We start from the raw sequence: 8,054 nt of genomic DNA on the forward strand, positions 1-8,054 counted from the left end.
GATCCTGAAAAAAGCACAAAAAAAAAACTGCTTAAAATACACGTTAGAGCCATTCTGATAACCGAAACTGATTACAGTTCACAATGCACTGATTTTTGTTATATTAAAGGAAAAATCAATTGCGGGGAAAAAAGGTGCAAGAAAAAAAAAATGACGATCCTGAAAAAAAGCCAAAAAAATGCCTGTTTTTTATAAAATACTCTCGTTAGAGCCATTCTGATAACGAAACGGATTACAGTTCAATGCACTGATTTTTGCTATAATAAAGGAAAAATCAATTGCGAGAAAAAGTGCAAGAGGGGAAAAAAAAAATGACGATCCTGAAAAAAAGCCAAAAATGCTTAAAATACACGTTAGAGCCATTCTGATAACGAAACGGATTTACAGTTTCAATGCACTGATTTTTTTTTATTCCCGCTATATTAAAGGAAAAATCAATTGCGAGAAAAAAGGTGCAAGAAAAAAAAATGACGATCCTGAAAAAATGCCAAAAATGCTTAGAATACACGTTAGAGCCATTCTGATAACGAAACGGATTACAGTCAAATGCACTGATTTTTGCTATATTAAAGGAAAAATCTATTGCGAGAAAAAAGGTGCAAGAAATGCATCTGATTTTTGTTATATTGAATGAAAAACAATTGCTAGAAAAAAGGGCTCAGAAAAAAAATGACGATCCTGAAAAAATGCCAAAAATGCTTAAAATAACGTTACAGCCATTCTGATAACGAAACGGATTACAGTTCAATGCACGATTTTGCTATATTAAAGGAAAAATCAATTGCGAGAAAAAAGGTGCAAGAAAAAAAATGACGATCCTGAAAAAATGCCAAAAATGCTTAAAATACACGTTAGAGCCATTCTGATAACGAAACGGATTACAGTTCAATGCACTGATTTTTGCTATATTAAAGGAAAAATCAATTGCGAGAAAAAAGGTGCAAGAAAAAAAAACGATCCTGAAAAAAAGCCAAAAATGCTTAAAATACACGTTAGAGCCATTCTGATAACGAAACGGATTACAGTTCAATGCACTGATTTTTTATATATTAAAGGAAAAATCAATTGCGAGAAAAAAGGTGCAAGAAAAAAAAATGACGATCCTGAAAAAATGCCAAAAATGCTTAAAATACACGTTAGAGCCATTCTGATAACGAAACGGATTACAGTTCAATGCACTGTTTTTTTTGTTATATTAAAGGAAAAATCAATTGCGAGAAAAAAGGTGCAAGAAAAAAAAATGACGATCCTTGAAAAATGCCATGTGCAAGCCACAAAATGCTTAAAATACACGTTTAGAGCCATTCTGATAACGAAACGGATTACAGTTCAATGCACTGATTTTTGTTATATAAAAAAAAAAAAAAATTGCGAGAAAAAAGGTGCAAGAAAAAAAAAATGACGATCCTGAAAAAAATGCCAAAAATGCTTAAAATACACGTTAGAGCCATTCTGATAACGAAACGATTACAGTTCAATCAGCTGATTTTTGTAATATTAATACAAAAATCAATTGCGAAAAAAGAGGTGCAAGAAAAAAAAAAAAAAATGACGATCCTGAAAAAAAGCCAAAAATGCTTCAAATACACGTTAGAGCCATTCTGATAACGAAACGGATTACAGTTAAAAATGAAAAAGAAAAAAAAAATGACGATCCTGAAAAAATGCCAAAAATGCTTAAAATACACGTTAGAGCCATTCTGATAACGAAACGGATTACAGTTCAATGCACTGATTTTTGCTATATTAAAGGAAAAAATCAATTGCGAGAAAAAAGGTGCAAGAAAAAAAAAATGACGATCCTGAAAAAAATGCCAAAAATGCTTCAATACACGTTAGAGCCTTTCTGATAACGAAACGGAATACAGTTAAATGCACTGATTTTTGTTATATTAACGGAAAAATCATTTGCGAGAAAAAAGGTGCAAGAAAAAAAAATGACGATCCTGAAAAAAAAGCCAAAAATGCTTAAAATACACGTTAGAGCCATTCTGATAACGAAACGGATTACAGTTCAATGCACTGATTTTTGTTATATTAAAGGAAAAATCAATTGCGAGAAAAAAAGGTTCAAGAAAAAAAAAATGACGATCCTGAAAAAAATGCCAAAAATGCTTAAAATACACGTTAGAGCCATTCTGATAACGAAACGGATTACAGTTAAATGCACTGATTTTTGTTATATTAAAGGAAAAATCAATTGCGAGAAAAAAAGGTGCAAGAAAAAAAAATGACGATCCTGAAAAAAAGCCAAAAATGCTTAAAATACACGTTAGAGCCATTCTGATAACGAAACGGATTACAGTTCAATGCACTGATTTTTGTTATGTAAAGGAAAAAACAAATTGCGAGAAAAAAGGTGCAAGAAAAAAAAAATGACGATCCTGAAAAAAAGCCAAAAATGCTTAAAAATACACGTTAGAGCCATTCTGATAACGAAACGGACAGTCCAATGCAATGATTTTTGCTATATTAAAGGAACAACCAATTGCGAGACAAAAACTGCAAGAAAAAAAAAATGACGATCCTGAAAAAATGCCCAAAATGCTTAAAATACACGTTAGAGCCATTCTGATAACGAAACGGATTACAGTTCAATGCACTGAATTTTGTTATATTAAAGGAAAAATCAATTGCGAGAAAAAAGGTGCAAGAAAAAAAAAAAATGACGATCCTGAAAAAAGCCAAAAATGCTTAAAAAACACGTTAGAGCCATTCTGATAACGAAACGGATTACAGTTCAATGCACTGATTTTTGCTATATTAAAGGAAAAATCAATTGCGAGAAAAAAGGTGCAAGAAAAAAAAAAATGACGATCCTGAAAAAAATGCCAAAAATGCTTAAAATACACGTTAGAGCCATTCTGATAACGAAACGGATTACAGTTCAATGCACTGATTTTTGCTATATTAAGGAAAAATCAATTGCGAGAAAAAAGGTGCAAGAAAAAAAAATGACGATCCTGAAAAAAAAGCCAAAAATGCTTAAAATACACGTTAGAGCCATTCTGATAACGAAACGGATTACAGTTCAATGCACTGATTTTTGCTATATTAAAGGAAAAATCAATTGCGAGAAAAAAGGTGCAAAAAAAAAATTACGATCCTAAAGAAAAGCCAAAAATGCTTAAAAAACACATTAGAGCCATTCCGATAACGAAACGGATTCGGTTAAAATCACTGATTTTTGCTATATTAAAGGAAAATGCGAGAAAAAATGTGCAAGAAAAAAAAATGACGATCCTGAAAAAATGCCAAAAATGCTTAAAATACACGTTAGAGCCATTCTGATAACGAAACGGATTACAGTTCAATGCACTGATTTTTGCTATATTAAAGGAAAAATCAATTGCGAGAAAAAAAGGTGCAAGAAAAAAAAAAATGACGATCCTGAAAAAAAGCCAAAATGCTTAAAATACACGTTAGAGCCATTCTGATAACGAAACGGATTACAGTTCAATGCACTGATTTTTGCTATATTAAAGGAAAAATCAATTGCGAGAAAAAAGGTGCAAGAAAAAAAAATGACGATCCTGAAAAAAAGCCAAAAATGCTTAAAATACACGTTAGAGCCATTCTGATAACGAAACGGATTACAGTTCAATGCACTGATTTTTGTTATATTAAAGGAAAAATCAATTGCGAGAAAAAAGGTGCAAGAAAAAAAATGACGATCCTGAAAAAATGCCAAAAATGCTTAAAATACACGTTAGAGCCATTCTGATAACGAACGGATACAGTTTCAATGCACTGATTTTTTGCTATATAAAAGGAAAAATCAATTGCGAGAAAAAAGGTGCAAGAAAAAAAAATGACGATCCTGAAAAATGCCAAAAATGCTTAAAATACACGTTAGAGCCATTCTGATAACGAAACGGATTACATTCTGATAACGAAACGGATTACAGTTCAATGCACTGATTTTTGCTATATTTAAGGAAAAATCAATGGCGAGAAAAAAAGTGCAAGAAAAAAAAAATGACGATCCTGAAAAAAAAAAGCTTAAAATACACGTTAGAGCCATTCTGATAACGAAACGGATTACAGTTCAATGCACTTATTTTTGTTATATTAAAGGAAAAATCAATTGCGCGAAAAAAGGTGCAAGAAAAAAAAAATGACGATCCTGAAAAAAAGAAAAAAATGCTTAAAATACACGTTAAAGCCATTATGATAACGAAAAGGATTACAGTTCAATGCACTGATTTTTTGTTATATTAAAGGAAAAATCAATTGCGAGAAAAAAGGTGCAAGAAAAAAAAGACGATCCTGAAAAAATGCCAAAAATGCTTAAAATACACGTTAGAGCCATTCTGATAACGAAACGGATTACAGTTCAATGCACTGATTTTTGCTATATTAAAAGAAAAATCAATTGCGAGAAAAAAAGGTGCAAGAAAAAAAAATGACGATCCTGAAAAAAAGCCAAAAATGCTTAAAATACACGTTAGAGCCATTCTGATAACGAAACGGATTACAGTTCAATGCACTGATTTTTGCTATATTAAAGGAAAAATCAATTGCGAAAAAAGGTGCAAGAAAAAAAATGACGATCCTGAAAATAAACAAAAATGCTTAAAATACACGTTAGAACCATTCTGATAACGAAACGGATTACAGTTCAATGCACTGATTTTTGCTATGTTAAAGGAAAAATCAATTGCGAGAAAAAAAAGTGCAAGAAAAAAAAATGACGATCCTGAAAAAATGCCAAAAATGCTTAAAATACACGTTAGAGCCATTCTGATAACGAAACGGTTCAATGCACTGATTTTTGCTATATTAAAGGAAAAATCAATTCCGAGAAAAAAGGTGCAAGAAAAAAAAATGACGATCCTGAAAAAAAGCCAAAAATGCTTAAAATACACGTTTGACCCATTCTGATAACGAAACGGATTACAGTTAAATGCACTGATTTTTGCTATTTTAAAGGAAAAATCAATTGCGAGAAAAAAGGTGCAAGAAAAAAAAATGACGATCCTGAAAAAATGCCAAAAATGCTTAAAATACACGTTAGAGCCATTCTGATAACGAAACGGATTACAGTTCAATGCACTGATTTTTGCTATATTAAAGGAAAAATCAATTGCGAGAAAAAAGGTGCAAGAAAAAAAAAGGACGATCCTGAAAAAAAGCCAAAAATGCTTAAAATACACGTTAGAGCCATTCTGATAACGAAACGGATTTACAGTTCAATGCACTGATTTTTGCTATATTAAAGGAAAAATCAATTGCGAGAAAAAAGGTGCAAGAAAAAAAAATGACGATCGTGAAAAATAAGCCAAAAATGCTTAAAATACACGTTAGAGCCATTCTGATAACGAAACGGATTACAGTTCGATACACTGATTTTTGTTATATTAAAGACCCATTCTGATAACGAAACGGATTACAGTTCAATGCACTGATTTTTGCTATATCAAAGGAAAAATCAATTGCGAGAAAAAAGGTGCAAGAAAAAAAAATGACGATCCTGAAAAAAAGCCAAAAATGCTTAAAATACACGTTAGAGCCATTCTGATAACAAAACGGATAACAGTTCAATGCACTGATTTTTGCTATATTAAAGGAAAAATCAATTGCGAGAAAAAAAGGTGCAAGAAAAAAGAAATGACGATCCTGAAAAAAAAGCCAAATTGCTTAAAATACACGTTAGAGCCATTCTGATAACGAAACGAATTACAGTTCAATGCACTGATTTTTGTTATATTAAAGGAAAAATAAAGTGCGAAAAAAAAGGTGCAAGAAAAAAAAAATGACGATCCTGAAAAAAACCAAAAAAGCTTAAAATACACGTTAAGCCATTCTGATAACGAAAACGGATTACAGTTCAATGCACTGATTTTTGATATATTAAAGGAAAAATCAATTGCGAGAAAAAAGTTGCAAGAAAAATAAATGACGATCCTGAAAAAATGCCAAAAATGCTTAAAATACACGTTAGAGCCATTCTGATAACGAAACGGATTACAGTTCAATGAACTGATTTTTGCTTTATTAAAGGAAAAATCAATTTCGAGAGAAAAGGTGCAAGAAAAAAAATGACGATCCTGAAAAAATGCCAAAAATGCTTAAAATACACGTTAGAGCCATTCTGATAACGAAACGGATTACAGTTCAATGCACTGATTTTTGCTATATTAAAGGAAAAATCAATTGCGAGAAAAAACGTGCAAGAAAAAAAATGACGATCCTGAAAAAAAGCCAAAAATGCTTAAAATACACGTTAGAGGAATTATGTTGACAAAACGGATTACAGTTCAATGCACTGATTTTTGTTATATTAAAGGAAAAATCAATTGCGAGAAAAAAGGTGCAAGAAAAAAAAATGACGATCCTGAAAAAAAGCCGAAAATGCTTAAAATACACGTTACCGTCATTCTGATAACGAAACGGATTACAGTTCAATACACTGGTTTTTGTTACATAAAAGGAAAAATCAATTGCGAGAAAAAAGGTGCAAGAAAAAAAAAATGACGATCTTGAAAAAAAGCAAAAATGCTTAAAATATACGTTAGAGCCATTCTGATAACGAAACGGATTACAGTTCAATGCACTGATTTTTGTTATATTAAAGGAAAAATCAATTGCGAGAAAAAAGGTGCAAGAAAAAAAAAATGACGATCCTGAAAAAAAAACCAAAATAGCCAAAGCCAAACATGCTTAAATACTCGTTAGAGCCATTCTGATAACGAAACGGATTACAGTTCAATGTCCCACTCCTGAAATGGGGGTTTTTGTTATTATTAAAGGAAAAATCAATTGCGAGAAAAATAAGGTGCAAGATAAAAAAAAATGGACGGATCTGAAAAAAATGCCTAAAAAAATGCCTTAATAATACACGTTAAAAGGGGCGCCCATTTCCTGAATAACGAAACGGGATATTACAGTTCAATGCACTGATTTTTGTTATATTAAAGGAAAAATCAAAATTTTGCGAGGGAAAAAAGGTGCAAGAAAGGTTTGGTGCAAAGAATAAAAAAAATGTCGATCCTGAAAAAATGCCAAAATTGGGCTTAAAAAATACACGTTTTTAGAGCCATTCTGATAACGAAAACGGATTACAGTTCAGTTGCACTTGATTTTTGATTATAATTAAAGGAAAAAAAAAATCAAATTGCGAGAAAAAAGGGTGCTAGAAAAAAAAAACATGACGATTCTGAAAAAAATTGCAAAAAAAGCTTTCTAAATACACGTTAGAGCCCAATTTGGAATCCTGATAACGAAACGATTACAGTTCAATGCACTGATTTTTGTTATATTAAAGGAAAAATCAATTGCGAGAAAAAAGTGCAAAGAGAAAAAAATGACGATCCTGAAAAAAAGCCAAAAATGCTTCGAGAATACACGTTAGAGCCGAATTTCTGTTACTAACGAAACGGATTACAGTTTTAAAATTCACCTTGATTTTTTCTATATTAAAGTGGAAAAATCAAGTTGCGCGCACAAAAAGGTGATGCAAGAAAAAACAAAACAATGACGATCCTGAAAAATAAATGCCAAAAAATGGTTAATTAAAATACCGTTAGAGCCCATTCTGCCACCCAACGAAACGGATTACAGGGATTACAGATTTCAATGCACGATTTTGGTAGAATTAAAGGAAAAATCAATTGCTAAAAAGAAAAAGAGTGACAAGGAAAAAAAAAAAAAAAAAGACGATCCTCAAAAAAAAAAAAAAAATGCTTAGAATACACGTTAGATCCATATCTGAACACGAACGGATTACAGTTCAACTTCACACTGATATTTTGTTATATTAAAGGAAAAAATCAATTGCGTCATTGCGGGTGGGAAAGAAAAAAGGTGCAAGAAAAAAAAAAATGACGATTTCCCTGAAAAAAAAAAGAGCCAAAAATGCTTCAAATACACGTTAGAGCCATTGCTGAAAACGAAGACGGATTTACAGTTCCAATGCATCTGATTTATTTGTATTATTAAAAGAAAAATCAAATTTGCGAGAAAAGGTGCAAGAAAAAAAAATGACGTCTCTCAAAAAAAGCCAAAAAGCTTAAAATTACTCGTAGATTAGAGCATTCTGATAACGAATCGGA

Source organism: Penaeus japonicus, unplaced genomic scaffold (assembly GCF_977035675.1).
Source record: "Penaeus japonicus unplaced genomic scaffold, GWHDUDI00000001_assembly GWHDUDI00000007, whole genome shotgun sequence".
NCBI lineage: Eukaryota > Metazoa > Arthropoda > Malacostraca > Decapoda > Penaeidae > Penaeus > Penaeus japonicus.